Below are 14,569 nucleotides of genomic sequence, written 5' to 3'. Positions count from 1 at the left end.
TTTGAAGTATGACCTGATGATTCTCTGGATTTCCTCATTGTCTGTTGTTATGTCCCCTTTTCATTTCTGATTTTGTTAATTTGGATGCTCTCTCTCTCTGTCTTTTGGTTAGTTTGGATAAGGGCTTGTCTATCTTGTTGGTTTTCTCAAAGAACCAATTCTTTGTTTCATTATTTATTTTATTGTTATCTTTGTTTCTATTTTATTAATTTCAGCTTTCAATTTGATAATTTCCTGGTGTCTATTCTTCCTGGGAGACTTTGCTTCTTCTTGTTCTATAGCTTTCATGTGTGCTGTTAAGTCACTAGTGTGAGATTTCTCCAACTTCTTTATGTGGGCATTTAGTGCTATGAATTTCCCTCTTAACACTGTGTTCACAGTGTCCCATAAGTTTTGATATGTGGTGTATTAATTTTCATTGATCTCTAGGAAGTCTTTAATTTCTTTCTTTATTTCTTCCTTAACCCCTTGGTTAACTGAATAATGCTCAACCCATGCAGTTGAGCATTATTCAGTTTCCATGAGATTTGTAGGTTTTCTGAAGTTTTTGTTGTTGTTGAAATCTAACTTTAAACCATGGTGGTCTGATAGAATGCAGGAGGTTATTACAATTGTTTTGTATCTGTTGAGATTTGTTTTGTGGCCCAGTATGTTGATTCTAGAGAAGGTTCCATGGGGTGCTGAGAGGAAGGTATATTCTTTTTTGTTCAGATGGAATGTTCTGTAGATATTGGTTAAGTCCATTTGAGTCATAACTTCAGTTATGCCCTATATTTATCTGTTAAGTTTCAATTTGGCAGTTCTGTCCAGTGGTAAAAGTGGGGTGTTGAAGTCTTCCACTATTAATGTGTGGGGTTTTATATGTGACTTAAGCTTTAGTAATGTTTCTTTTACATATGTGGGTGCCCTTGTGTTTGGGGCATAAATGTTTAGAACTGAAACTTCATCTTGGTGGATCTTTCCTGTGATGAGTATGTAATGGCCTTCTTGATCTCTTTTGATTGATTTTAGCTTAAAGTCTATTTTGCTGGATGTTAAGATGGCTATACCTGCTTGCTTCTTAAGACCATTTGATTGGAAAGACTTTTCCCAGCCTTTTATTCTTAGGTAGTGTCTATCTTTGAATTTGATGTGTGTTTCTTGTATGCAGGAGAAAGATGGGTCCTTCTTTTGTATCCATTCTGTTAGTCTGTGTCTTTTTATAGGTGAATTAAGTCCATTAATATTAAGGTATATTAATGACCAGTGATTGTTCATTCCTATTATTATTATTATTATTATTGGTGGTAGTGTGTGTGTACTTCTCTTCTTTGGGGCTTACTGCTGTGGTGTTAACTATTGCCTGTGTTTTTGAGGGTGTGTCTGACTTCCTTAGGTTGGAATTCTCCTTCTATTGCTTTCTGTAGGGTTGGGTTTGTGGATAAGTATTGTTTAAATCTGGCTTTGTCTTGGAATGTCTTGTTCACTCCATCTATGATGATTGAAAGTTTTGCAGGGTATATTAGTCTAGGCTGGCATCCATGGTCTCTTAGTGTCTGCATTGTATCTGTCCAGGTCCTTCTGCCTTTCAAAGTCTCCATTGAGAAATCTGGTGTTATTCTGATGGGTCTGCCTTTATAATTTGCTTGGGCTTTTTGCTTTGCTGCTCTTAATATTCTTTCTATATTCTGTGTGTTTAGTCATTTAATTATTATGTGGCAAGGGGAATTTTTGGGGCGTCTAGTCTGTTTGGTGTTCTATAGGTTTCTTGTATCTTCATAGGCATTTCCTTCTTTATGTTGGGAAAGTTTTCTTCTATGATCTTGTTGAATATATTTTCTGTGCCTTTGAGTTGGTATTCCTCTTCTTCCTCTATCCCTATTATTTGTAGGTTTGGTCTTTTCATGGTGTCCCAAATTTTTTGGACATTGTGGGTTATGACTTTGTTGGCTTTAGTGTTTTCTTTGACTGATGAATCTATTTCTTCTACCGTATCTTCAACACCAGAGATCCTCTCTTCCATCTCTTGCATTCTGTTGGTTATACTTGCATCTGAAGTTCCTGTTTGTTTACTCAGATTTTCTATTCCCAGCATTCCCTCTGCTTGTGTCTTCTTCATTTTTTCTATTTCCCTTTTCAGGTGTTGGACTGTTTCCCTCATCTGTTTCATTGCTTTTTCTTTATTTTCTTTCAGGGATTTATTGTTTTCTTATGCTTTATTTGTCCTTTCTTCTAGTTTTTTTTGTTTTTGTTTTTGTTTTTTGCAGTGTCCCTCCCATTTTTTGTCTGTCTGTTCCTCCACTTTATTTTTGATTTCTTCTTTATAAGCCTCTAGCCTCTTCATGATGTTATTCATAATGTTGTTTTCTTCTGCTTCTTCCATTGTGTGATGTTCAGGTCTAGCTGTTGGAGGAGGGCTAGGTTCTGGTGATGCTGTATTGCTCTTTATTTTGTTGTATGTACTTCTGTCTTGATGTCTGCCCATCTCCTTGTGGATTTGTTCTTGGTCTTATCAGAGATGTTGGTCCAGACAGAGCTGACAGATTCAGGAAGCCTCTCTCTGGTCCAGATGAAAGCTCTCTCTGGTCCACATGAGTGTTCAGTGCCAGATGGGAGCTGGGGCTTTTGTCCAGATTGGAGTTCCAGGGCTGGATGGGAGCTGGGGGCTGGTCTCTGAGTCTCAGGAAGTGGCTGGGGTCTCATGTGGATGGCTGTGGCAGCAGTGTGTGGAGATTGCAGCATCTGTTGGGGATCTTGGAGAATGAGAACCTTCCTGATGGAGGTTTTAGGGGGCTTCCCAATGGCCAGAACCTGGGGCCTAGTTGGGCATGTCTTCTGTGGAATGGCTTGTGCCCAGTAATGGGACCTAGGGGCAGGTATCTCTGGGTATGATCCCAGGCACTCACCTCTTGTCCAGATGCTAGTTCCTGGATGGGATGGGAGCTCTTGTCCAGATGTGAGCTCCAGGCAGATGTTAATATTATTCATGTTGTCACCAATGTATAGTACATTGTGGATAAATTATGCATTTACTAGAATTTAAGCTTCATGGAGGCAATCAATTATTTTTCTAACAGCTATATATTTGCCTGCCCCAATGTATACTTGGAACCTAGTCAGTAATATCTTCTGAGTGAATGAGAAATAACAAAAAATAGTAAATCAACCAAGAAAGGGGGTAAAAAAACAAAAGGCCACAGAGTTTTCTTAAAATATGAACTTAGAAGTGGTAGAGATAGGTTCATAAGAAAAGTCTCAAACTGAAGACCCATGCTGATGACTGCCATTCTTGAGTGGCATCTTATATCATAATCTTATTACTGTGAGTTGAGTTAGTCCCTATACAATTGACACAAACCTACCAATTTATCACTTTAAAGTAAAATTCCCCTAGAAAATGGCTGTGATCATTTGATACATTTATAGAGTCAGCTTTGAAAAAGCCACAGTTTTCTGCTCCCCCAGATCAAATCTCCCAGCCTTAACCCCTCTGCAGCAGAGCACTTATGGCAGCCTTTCTCGCCCCACTGTTCCAGTTTCCTGTAGATTTCACAGATCTTCCACTTTTAACTACACTTCCACACTCATTGCTTTCTCCCATCCCTCAACCCCATTGCTAACCCTAGGGCAGCTTCTGGCAGGGCAACAGGAAGACTGCCAGCAGATCTGTCCATCTTTTTCTGATCCTCCAGATTCAATTGCCACAACCCCACCACAGTCTCATTCCCCAGCTCTGTAGGAGAAAACCATCTGTGGTCTCCCTTTTCTCTCTGACACAATTCCCAATGAATCACAAAGATCTTCTCCTCAAACCTTCTTTTCCCCAAATACTCCCATTATCCTAAACTCTAACACCAGCAGGCATATCTGGGAACACACCAGCTGAGCAGGCCAGGGAATAGGTCCACAGAAAATTTCCTACCATGTAGCACAAAACACCACACCCTCCTAAAGTCCAGGGGGGAGGCAGAAACCAAAGAACAAAATACTCACCCGACAGTGACTAAGCAGGTATCATCATCTATAGTCATTCCAATCCCAGAAGCCTAGATATCAGCATAAAAAATGAATGGCAGCCAGTACAATGTCTCCACTAGATCCCAGCAGCACTAACACAGTAGGCACTAAATATTCCATCACAGCAGAAGGCCAAGGAAAAGATCTAAATTCAGCCTGTGTGAACATAATAGCAACCCTTAAAATGAAAATAAATAAATCCCTTAAAGAAATTCAGGACAACACAAATAAACAGACCAAGGAAATGAATAAAACTGTTCAAGAAGATGGAAGTACAATTGAGGAAGTAAACCAAAACTTAGGTAATGCTTGAAATGAAAAATTTGGGAATTCAAACAGGAAACATAGAGACATGCTTCACTGATAGAATACAAGAGATGGAAGAAAGAATCTCAGGCATTGAAGATATGAAAGAAAATATAGATAAATCAGTCAAAGAAAATGTTAAATCTAAAAATTTCCTCAAACAAAAAACCAGGAAATCTGGGACACTATGAAAACACCAAATCTAAGAATAATAGGAATAGAGGGAGAAGAAGCTCAAAGGTACAGAAAATATTTTCAACAAATTCATACAAGAAAAAATTTCTAACCTAAAGGAGAATATACTTATAAATGTACCAGAAGCATATAGAGCACCAAATAGATGGACCAGAATAGAAAGTCCCCTTGCCATATCATAATTAAAATACTGAACATACAGAACAATGTAAGAATATTAAAAGCTGCAAGGGGAAAAGACCAAGTAACATATAAAGGCAGACATTAGAATTACACCTGACTTTTCAATGGAGACTCTAAAAGCCAGAAGGGCCTGAACAGATGTATAGCAGACTCTAAGAGTTCATAGATGCCAACCCAGACCACTATACCCAGCAAAAGTACCAAAAACCAGAGACAGAAAAATAAGACATTCCATGGTAAATCTATGTTTAATCAATATTCATTTACAAATTTAGCCCTACAGAAGGTGCTGGAAGAAAAACTCCAACCTAACGAGGTTAACTACTACCTTGAAAACACAGGGAATAACTAATATGAGACTACAAAATCAAAGGAAGAAACACACACACACACACACACATACACACACACACACACACACACACACACATCACCACCGCCATGACAAAAATAATAGCAACAGTTTTGGCCATTGATATCTTTCAATATCATTGGTCTCAATTCCTGCAATAAAAAGACATAGATTAACAGAATGTATGCAAAAACAGAATCCATCCTTCTGCTGCGTCCAAGAAACATACTTCAACATCAAAAATAGACATTACAACAAAAGATATCCTAACCAAATGCACATAAGAAACAAACTGGTGTAGCCATTTGAATATATAACAAAATAGACTTTAAACCAAAAGTAATCAGAAGAGATAGGGAAGGACACTACATATTCATCAAAGTAAAAATCCACCAAGATGACATTTCAATTCATAACATCCAAGCCCCAAGCACAAGGGCATCCATATTTGTAAAAGAAAACACTACTATAACTTAAATAAGGTATTGGTCCTCATACACTAATAGTGGGAGACTTCAACACTCAACTCTCACCAATAGACAGGGCATCTAGAAAAAAGCTAAACAGAAATGCTAGAACTAACAGACTTTATAAACCAAATGGACCTAACAGATGTTTACAGAACATTTCACCAAAACACAAAAGAATATTCATTGTAACCTGTCTTAGTTAGGGTTAGGGTTTCTATTGCTGTCAAGAGATGCCATGACCACAGTAACTCTTATAAAGGAAAACATTTAATTAGGGTGGCTTCTAGTTTCAAATGTTTAGTTCATTATCATCATAGCAGGACATGGTGGCATGTAGGCAGACATGGTGCTGGAGAAGGATCTAAGAGTTTTACATCTTGATCTGTAGACAGCAGGAAGTGAACCGTGTCACTGGGCATAGCTTGAACATAGGAGATCTCAAAGCCCATCCTCCAACAGTGACACACTTCCTCCAACAAGGCCATATCTACTCCAACATGGCCACACCTCCTAATAGTGCCATGCCCAATGGGGCCATACCATTTTCTTTCAAACCACCACAGAATTTCATGGAACTTTCTGCAGAACTGACAACATACCCAGACATAAAGCAAATCTCAACAGATACAAGAAAGTGGAAACAACTCCCTGCATCCTACATACTATCACTAATTAAAGCTGGATGTAAACAACAGAAACAACAGGCAGCTTACAAACTCATGGAAACTGAACAAATCTCTACTGGATGAAAAATCGGTCAAGACAGAAATAAAGTTAGAAATTAAAGACTTTCTAGAATTCAATGAAAATAAATACACATAATACTCAAACATGAGACACAACGAAAATGTTACTAAGAGGCAAGTTCACAGCAGTAAGTGTCTACGTAAAAAGCAACCTAATAGCATACCTGAAATCTCTACAACAATAAGAAGTCACACCCAAAAATGAGTAGATGACAAGAAATGATCAAACTCAGGGTTGAAAGCAATCAAATAAAAACAAAAAGAATCAATGAAACAAAGAGATGTTTTGTGAAAAAATCAGTAAGATCAACAAATACTTATAAAAAAATTAACCAGAAGGTAGGGAATTTCCAAATTAGCAAAATCAGAAATGAAAAGGGAGCTGTATCAACAGAAACCTAGAAAATCCAGAGAATCAAAAGGATAAACCTTAAAAATCTGTACTCTACCAAATTGGAAAATATAAAAGTAATAGATAATTTCCTTGATAAACATTTACTAAAGTTAAATCAGATAAACAATTTAGCCCTACAACCCCTAATAAAATAGAAGCAGTCATTAAAAGCCTTCCTACTCCTCTATCTGACTCAAGGCTGTGCAGAGTATCCCATCATAGAAGCGGGCTCCAAAAGACCTGCTTGTGCACCAGGGATGGATCGTGATCCTACAGCCAGAGGGCCCCTTAAGCAGATCATGCTACACTTGCCTCTACTAAAATATCTACCCATGGGAGGCCTTACCTTTTTGTAGGAAGGAATAGGAAGGGGTTGGGATGAGGAGGCTGGAGGGGTGAGAAGAGGAAAGAGGGAGATCTTTGCTATGTAAAATGAATTAAAAAATTGTTAATAAAAACATCTTCCCACCAAAAAATTTTTTTCAGGGCCAGATAATTTTAGTGCAGAATTACACCAGACCTTCATAGATGAGTTAATGCCAAAACTCCTTAAATTATTCCACAAAATAGAAACAGAAGGGACATTGCCTAATTCATTCTATGATGCATAGTTATCCTGACATCCAAACCACAGAAAGACCCAGCAAAGAAAGAAAATTAAAGGCCAATTTCCCTTATGAACATAACTGGAAAATGCTCAATATAATACTTGCAAACCAAATCCAAGAACACCTCATAAAAGATCATTTACTAGTATCAAGTAGGTTTCATCCCAAAGATAAAGGGATGATTTAACATTTGAAAATCAATAAATGTAATCCACTATATAAACAAATGGAAAGAAAAGAAACCACACAATTATCTCATTAGAGGCAGTAAGGCCTTTGACGACATATAACACACTCTCATGATGAATGTCCTGGAGAGATTATGGATACAAAGGACATACTTAAACATAATAAGGACAGTTTACTACAAGCCCATAGCCAACATCAACTTAAATGGAGAAAAACTCAAAGCAATTCCACTAAAATTAGGAACATGATAAGGTTGTCCACTCACTCCATACCTATTCAATATAGTACTTTAAGTTTTAGCTAGAGCAATAAGGCAACTAAAAGAGATCAAAGGGGTACAAACTGAAAAAGAAGTCAAAGTATCATTATTTGTAGATGATATGAGAGTATACATAAGTGACCCTAAAAATTCTACTGGGGAATTTTTATTGCTGGTAAACATTTTGAACAAAATGGAAGGATACAAATTACCTCACATAATCAGGAGCCCTCCATATGCAAATGGCCAATAGATGGAGGAAGAAATCCAGGAAACATTGCCTTTCACAGTATCCTCAAAAAATATAGAATATGTTGGGGTAGCTATTATCAAGCAAGTGAAAGACTTGTATGAAAAAAAATTTAAGTGTTTGAAGAAAAAAACTGAAAAAGATATCTGGAAAGATTTCTCATGCTCATATATTAGCGGGATTAACATAATAAAAATGGCCATCCTACCAAAAACAATCTGCATCAATGTTCCAACACAATTCTTCACAAACTTTGAAAGGACCATTTTCAACTTCATATGGAAACACAAAAAACCCAGAGTATCTAAAACAATCTTGAACAACAAATAACTGCTAGAAGTATCATCATCCTTCATTTCAAGTTGAATTATAGTAATAAAAACATCATGGCATTGGCACAAAAACAGTCACATTGACCAATGGAATCAAACTGAACAAAGAGACATAAATCCACGCACTTATGGACACCTGATTTTTTATTGAGAAGCCTGAAATACACTGAAAAAAAGATAGTATCTTTAACAAGTGGTGCTGTTTAAACTGGATACCTGCATGTAGAAGAACACAAAAAAATCCATCCTATCACACTGTACAAAAGTCAACTCCAAATGGATCAAAGAACTCAACATTAAACCAGACATACTGAACCTTATAGAAGAGAAAGAGGACAGCCCTGAACACATTAGTACAGGAGAAGACTCTGAATATAAGCACCATTAGTGCAGGCACTGAGATCAGCAACTAATAAATGGAGCCTCATAAAACTTAAAATTTTCTGCACTCAAAGGACAAAGCAGCAACCCACAGAATAAGAAAAGAGTTTTACCAACTCTACATCTGACAGAGGGCTAAAACCCAAAATATATAAAGAACTTAAAAAATGATATAAAACAACAAATAACCCAATTTTAAAAATGGAGTACAGATCTAAACAGAGTTCTCAATAGAGGAAATTCAAATGGCTGAGAAATACTTAAATTTTCAAAATCCTAAGCAATCAGGGAAATCCAAATCAAAACTACTTTGAGATTCTGTCTTAAACCTGTCAGAATGGCTAAGATCAGTAATTCAAATATCAGCTCATGCTTAGAGAATGTGGAACAAAGAGAACCATCCTCTATTGCTGGTGGGAGTGCAAACTTGTATAGTCACTGTTTCAATCAGTATGGAGGTTTCTTATAAGAGGGAAATCAATTTTCCTCCAGATCCAGATGTACCTCTCTTGGATGTATACCCAAAGAATACTGCATCATACTTCTTGAAATATGTTCATTGCTGCTCTATTCACAGTATTCACAAAAACAATCTAGATATGCTTTAACAGAAGAATGAATAAAGAAAATATGGTACATTTACACAATGAAGTATTCCTCAACTACTTAAAAATATCACATCATAAAATTTGCAGGCAATTGGATATAACTAGAAAAAAGTCATTCTGGGTGAGGTAACCCAGACTCAGAAAGATAAACATGATATGTATTCACTTATATCTGGATATTAGCCATTAAATAAATGATGATCAAGCTACAACACAGAGATTAGGCATAGAGGAAAAGACTAGTAATGACACAGGGATATTCCTGGGAGGAGGAAATAACAGATGTTATGGGTGTACTGGAGTGGGGGTGTGATAAACAATGAGAATGGGAGGATCAGATGGGAATGGAGAGAGGAGATGGGACTCAGGAGAGAGATAGCTGGAACTGAGTGGTGATATGGAAACCTAGTACAGTAGGAACTTCCCATATATGAAAGCAATATATGAAAAGAATCCTGGTGAAGTCTCCAAATAAAGAGGGAGATAGGGCTGGCCATCTCTTGTCATCAAATGGACCTTATAGTGCCAGGACTGGGTTTCATCCAATTGAGCTATTAGATGAGAGGGCCCCATGGAAATCCCCAAACAACACAGGCTATTGCCAAGACAATAGGTTACTCTCCACAAAGTGACACCAAAGTCCCCTTGCTGAAGATAACACTCACACAACTCATTGAAAATGGAGTGGTTTAGTGGTGCCTACATAGAACCTTCACCCCATGTTATAATGTCTATAACATGGAAAAGTACTCTGTAGTCCACCAAAAGAAAAAAGTAAACACCAACCCAAATACAAAGCCTTTGATATACAATCTGTTCTACCTGCAAAATATACTATGGCAATGGTGGCACATACCTTGTGGTGAGTAACCAATGTCTAATTTGGCTTAAGTCCCACTCCATGAGATGGAACCCATACCTGACACTACTTGGATGACTAAGGACCAGAGACTAGATAGCCTAGATACCTAGGGTAAAATCAAATATTAGTATTTTTTTAAAAGAAGTAACAATAAATGATTCTTAGTGATATGGAAACAAATACAGAAACCCACAGCCAGACATTACACACAGAGAGAAACCTTGGAACACTTAGGTCTAAACAGGATGTCTCCTCAAATTGTTCTTCTCAGGTCTCAGGACACCCTTCAGAAAAGGAGTCAGAAGGAATGTGGGAGTCAGAGGGCGTGGAGGACACCACAAGAACAAAGTCCTCTTAAATCAACTGAGAAAATCTCATATATACTCACAGAGACTGAAGCAACAAGCACAGGGCTGACACAGGTCTGTACCAGATCCTCTGCATATATATTATGGCTTCCATTTAGTGTTTTTATGGGATTCCTAAGTGTGATAACAAGTGAGTCTCTGATTTTTGTGCCTTCCTTTGGGTTCTTTTATTTTTCTGTTGATTTGGCTTGTCCAACTTTGACATGATGGTTTTCATTTTATTGTATTAAATTTTATTTTGTCCTTTTCTAAAGGAGAGAGAGAGAGAGAGAGAGAGAGAGAGAGAGAGATTCCAAAATAACCACATTTTATATTTTTGCAGTACTTTATCATTTTTAGAGGTCTTTCACTTTCTTTGTTGGGAACTTTGAACAGTCTTGTTTCTATCCCATTTTACAGATGGGGAAACAGATGGACTCAGAAAATGGCAATGATAGTTCCAAAGACACAGCAAAAGGAACACATAAATATTACAATTCTAACCAAGGTCTCCATATGTTGGGGCCAATGCCCCTTTCTAACTTTTATCACTCTCTGTAAAATACTAGGAAGCAAAATCATGTTGTTGAAACTTTTGCAAACAGAAAAGCCTCTGTGAAATCCTCTATTTTTATTATTCCTGCTACTAACAACACAGAGCTTGTTTTGAAAACTGTGACCTGCTCTGAGAGTGAAGAGTTTGACAAAAACATCTCCCAGGTTTTTTACCCCAGGCTGAATAGTTAATGGTTTATTTTCCTTTAAGATCCTCTGGCATTAGTAAATAGGCCTGGGCATTCCTTCCAGAGAGGGTCAAAGAAAGTGCTGTCAAGGAAGAAAGGCAAACATGAGAACAACACCTCAAAAAAATCATTATTTCGCAGCAGTAGAAGCCAGCCAACAAAAACATCATGCTTGAAGGTTTCAAATGAAAGTGTCCTTTCCACCATATCTTAAATGGAAACCACTAATGAATCAGGGTACCTGGTAAGGAAAAAATAACAACTTCAAAGGAGGTTGGAGTAAAAGCAAATCCAGAGACAGATCTAAGAGAGTCAAATGGAACAGGAAAGTTGGCTTTTTTTGAGCCAGACCAAAGTAGCCTCCAGCATATTTGTTTTTCATTCAACAAATGTTTGCTGGATGCCTACTTTGTATCAGCCACTGTTCTCAGAGAGTATTTACTTTTTAGCTGTGATAAGTTGTATGGAGGCTAACAGAAAATAATTAGTCAAGATTTTGTGACATCTCAGTGACTTAACTATTTATCTTCTTCCTTAATTATTAAAGACATAGAAGTAGCTACATAGAAAAACTAGAAAAGAAGCATATGCTGGTGGAGGGAGGGCTGCCATTCAAACACATTGCCAATTTAGTGTCTTAATAGAAATGATTTGCCTCACAGTTTTGAAAAGTTCAAGACCAAGGTGAAATCAGGACCGATTCTCCTGAGTGTTAGTAGTGAGGAATCCAGTCCAACATTCTTTAAATATCTTTGTCTCATAACAATATCTTCCTTTTTGGTGTTAATCTATATCCATACTGCCCCTTCTAAAATGGAATCCAGTGATGCTGGATCAGGCTCTATCATACCGACTTCATTTTAATTTATTACTGCAAAGGCCTTATCTCTGAATAAGCTCACACTCCCAGGTTAAGTTGTCAATGTATAAATTTTGCATTGTCGCATTTCTGTCCCTAACACATTCTCTTTTGATAATCAGCCAATGATATGTGGTGTGTAATGAGGTAATATAACCCATTTCAAGCAAAACAAAATGACAACCTTAAAAAAATCAAGCAGTGGGGAGACAAGCCCTATCCTTTAACAGAAATAAAATTTATGTTATAATCGTGATGCATCAGCTTCCCCCATAAATGCCAAGATTTCTGCTAACTGATAGGCATAGAAATGTGAGAAGAGGTAACCCCAACTGTCCAGACAAACCATCATTATAGAACCGGACAAATGGATGTAACCCAAGGTTGAGACTCCAAAGACAATTCCACTTTGGAGTGGATCCTGAAGGATAAATGTGTGCAGGTGTCCTCTACATTCATTGCTGGTAATCAGAAGGCCCATGGAAGAGCTGATACTGTGGATGATTCCAAAGGCAGCCCACAGGCAGAACTCTGCCTTGCTTTTTTTCTCCTAAGATTCATCCAATAAATTACTCACCTTCACTTAAGAAAGCAATTGGCATTTTTCAAAGTCTGCTAATTTGAATGCTAATATAATCTAAAATGCCTTTATAGTGACATTCAAACTAGTGTTTGAATGAATACTTGTTTTGTTTATTGTTTGTTCGTTTAGCCTCAGTGATATAAGGCTGCTACACCTCTGTCTCCTGTGTACCAAGGGACATAGCTTTATTTCCCATACTGGTTGTGTTTTCACATAAAATCATGGTTTGTCTTGTCCTATTGCATGCTATGATTGGTGGTCTTTTAAACTAGCTCACAAATGACCTGTCTGTCATGAAAGGCAACATCATATTGAGAGAAGAAAGATCATCCATGTCTAGTTCACAAACACATACTGGTTCAACTTAGAGAGAGAGAGAGAGGTGGTTGACAGACATGGTCTCAAAACCCAGGCTATGTCCCCAGACTATCAGATGTGATGTGTAAGGTCTGAAAACAAAGGTGAAAGTGCTCCAGATAATGTTCTACCTGACAGAGCATTCCTTGCATGACACTGCAAGGCTGCTTTTCCATCTAGGACATCTCCCAGATGCTTTTGTGCTGCCTCTTATGAGAGACCTGTTTTCATATTGGCCAAGCATTTTCCTTACTCTCTACAAATATTGCTATGATTCTTGGGGATAAAAACCATATTCCATTTTTTTTTATAATAGCCACATTACCTGGCATGGAATTGTCTGTTTTTCTTCTGTGCCAAGATGCAAGGACACTTAACCCACACTTTTAACTCTTTGTTCATTGAAACTTCTGTACTATTTTGGAGAGTGACACAAAGATATGGAGAGGGGAAAAGAAGGAAGGAAGGAAGGAAGGCATATAGGATAGGGAAAAAGATATCAAGTGAAAGAAAAGAATGAAAAAAAGGAAAGAAGGAGGAGAGAACATAGGAAGGAGGGAAGGGGAAGGATACAGGAGGGTATGAGGGAAGAGGAACCAGGGAGGAAAGGAAGTAAAGGATAACTGGAGATGTGAAGCAAGGAAGGAAGGAAGAAGGAATAGCTGATACTCAGGCTCAATATATAAACTTTTTTTTAATATAGGGTCTTATGGTAAAGAGAATGTATTGGAGTCCCTGGGAACATAACCCAACTCTGCTCCAGTTGCTGGCCAGCATGGAATACTCCTGCAGCCAGATTCCCCCACCAAAACTCCCCAATTGGACCCTCCTGCAATCTACAAGACCCATGCCTTATGCCACTACTCATTTGCCTGAGACAGATTTATTTATCTGTCATTTCTATGCTGCTGTGCATAGACAAAGGTTCTGAATATGCCTATGCACCAAATTGACCAGGAGGATTATTACCATCCTTTTTGTGCCATTTTCTTAATATCTCATTCATATCACATTCCTTTCATATTTATAACCTTTTAAGAATGATGGTAGGGTTGGTAGATAGATAGATAGATAGATAGATAGATGGATAATTACAGAGAAACCTATAATTCTTACTACCTTTGGTATTTGTGATATTTTTTCTGTTGTTGGTTGTAGTGTTAGTCACATTTTACAGAGAAGGCAATAATTTAACATACTTAGGATGCCCGTGTGAAATTAGGGCTTCACTTTACTATGACTCCAAGCACGAGTGTATATGATGTGATGTTTGTAGATAGTATGTGACTGAGGGGGAGATTTCTCTTTCCTCTCCTCTCCTCTCTTTTCCATGCTTGCTACTTCTCCCTTTTTTCACTACATTTTTTTTTTTGCCTTTGCTGCTAACCAAAAGAGGAAAGAGCCTTACTTAGTTAGAACTCTCAGCACCAGTATTTACTTTACAGCATTAAATTTAGATGATTCATTCATCTTTCTCAGTTGGGTTGATGAGTATAATTATCAGGGGTCATTTGTGTAGACCAACAGGCAGCATTGAAACTCATGGAAC

This window comes from Onychomys torridus, chromosome 5, assembly GCF_903995425.1.
Source record: "Onychomys torridus chromosome 5, mOncTor1.1, whole genome shotgun sequence".
In the NCBI taxonomy this organism is placed as follows: Eukaryota; Metazoa; Chordata; class Mammalia; order Rodentia; family Cricetidae; genus Onychomys; species Onychomys torridus.
Note: the sequence above shows the minus strand (reverse complement) of the source record.